This window comes from Triturus cristatus, chromosome 1_2 (assembly GCF_964204655.1).
Source record: "Triturus cristatus chromosome 1_2, aTriCri1.1, whole genome shotgun sequence".
NCBI lineage: Eukaryota > Metazoa > Chordata > Amphibia > Caudata > Salamandridae > Triturus > Triturus cristatus.
This window is the reverse complement of record NC_140580.1, coordinates 757,596,651-757,598,927: the sequence shown is the minus strand read 5'-3', so window position 1 is coordinate 757,598,927 and position 2,277 is coordinate 757,596,651.

The following is a 2,277-nucleotide window of genomic DNA, read 5'->3' as shown; positions in this document are numbered from 1 at the left end:
TCCGCCATTAATGATCCTTCCGCAGGTTCACCTACGGAAACCTTGTTACGACTTTTACTTCCTCTAGATAGTCAAGTTTGATCGTCTTCTCGGTGCTCCGCCAGGGCCGTTGCCGACCCCGGCAGGGCCGATCTGAGGACCTCACTAAACCATCCAATCGGTAGTAGCAACGGACGGTGTGTACAAAGGGCAGGGCCCCCGCCCTGGAGGCTGCGAGGGGGATCCGACAGGCCCTCCGACCCGGGGCCCGGGGACACCTTGACAAGCAGGGGAGGCCTGCACGGGACCGACAGACCCCTGTCCTGGGCCCTTGGCGGAGCGGCAGGCCGGGAGACGGGGCCCAGGGCCGGAGCCCGGCTGGGTCCCTGGACCCAGCAGGGGCTTCCAGGCCCGGAGGCGCAGGGGAAGCCTCCCTGGGCCCGCCGGACCCTGTCCTGGGCACCCTACCACGCGGCAAGACCAAGGACGGAGCCCAGGGTGGGGAGGCCGCTCTCCTCGGGGCCCTCAGGGGCCCCGGCCGGAGCTCCTGAACCCAGCCAAGCAAGAGGAGGCTCCCCGGGCACAACAGAACCCTGTCCCGGGCCTTTGGCAGTGCCACAGGCTGGGATATGGGGCCCAGGGCCGGAGCCCCCGACCCGGGGTCCGGCGGAGCCCCTGGACCCAGCCAGGGCTCCCAGGCCCGGAGGCGCAGGGGAAGCCACCCAGGCCTGCCGGACCCCGTCCTGGTCACCCTGCCACGCGGCAGGACCCAGGACAGAGCCCGGGGTGGGGAGGCCGCTCTCCCCGGGGCCCTCAGTGGCCCCGGCCAGAGCTCCTGAACCCAGCCAAGCAAGGGGAGGCTCCCCGGGCACATCAGAACCCCTTCCTGGGCCTTTGGCAGTGCTGCAGGCCAGGGGACTGGACCCAGCTGGGGCTCCCAGGTCCAGAGGTGCAGGGGAAGACTCCCCGGGCCCGCCAAACACCATCCCGGGCACCCTGCCACGCAGCAAGACCAAGGACAGAGCCCAGGATGTGGAGACTGACCTCCCCGGGGCCCTCAGGGGCCCCGGCCAGAGCTCCTGAACCCAGCCAAGCAAGGGGAGGCTCCCCAGGCACAACGGAACCTTGTCCCAAGCCTTTGGCACAGCGGCAGGCTGGGGGACGGGGCCCAGGGCCGGATCACCTGACCCGGGGCCCGGTGGGGCCCCTGGATCCAGCCGGGGCTCCCAGGCACGGAGGCGCAGGGGAAGATTCCCCGAGCCAGCCGGACGACTTCCCGGCGGCACCCTGCCACGCGGCAGGGCTGAGGGCAGAGCCTGGGGTGGGGAGGCCGCCCTCCCCGGGACCCTCAGGGGCCCCGGCCGGAGCTCCTGAACCCAGATAAGCAAGGGGAGGATCCCCAGGCACAATGGAACCCCGTCCGGGCCTTTGTCAGTGCCGCAGGCTGGGGGACGGGGCCGAAGCCCCCGACCCGGGGCCCGGCGGGGACCCTGAACCCAGCCGGGGCTCCCAGGCCCGGAGGCACAGGGAAATTCTCCCCAGGCACCTTGCCACGTGGCGGGACTGAGGACGGAGCCAGGGGTGGGGAGGCCGCAGGGAGACCCTGAAACCAGCCGAGCAGGGGAAGGCTGATGGAACCCCGTCCCAGGCCTTTGGAGGGGCAGCAGGCCGGTAGACAGGGCCCAGGGCTGGAGCACACGAGCCAGGGCCCGGCGGGGCCCCAGGACCCAGCCAGGGCTCCCGGGCCCAGAGGCGAAGGGGAAGCCTCCCTGGGCCCACGGGACCTCGTTCGGGCACCCTGTCATGCAGCAGGACCGAGGACATAGCCTGGGGTGGGGAGGCTGCCCTCCCCGGGGCCCCTGGACCCAGCCCAGCAGGGGGAGGCCCGCCGGACCCCATCTGGGGCAGCCTGCCATGCGGCAGGCCCAGGGTGGACCCAGGGTTGGGGCAGCATCCTGACCCGTCCAGATTCCGGCTGAGGACCGCTAGGCCGAGAGGGGTCCCAGAGTACCCTGTCCCTAGTAATCCAGAGGAAGGCTACCCCCCTTTCTGGTAACCTGTGCGCACCGCGAGATGGAGGGGACCCTAGGCGCGGACGCGCCCGACCTCCTGGAGCCCTGGCTTGGATCGGGGTGGCAAATGAGCCCTCATCGGGACTTCCTGCCTGGCCATCTGGTCGCCCTTATTGGAAAGCATTGCGTGCAACCAGATGGCCGAGAGGAAAGGTGCGACCAGATGGCCGGGACCTAAAGGACTCCCGTCTGCCCACCCCGAGCCTTCGCGGTAGGGCTCCTGCCT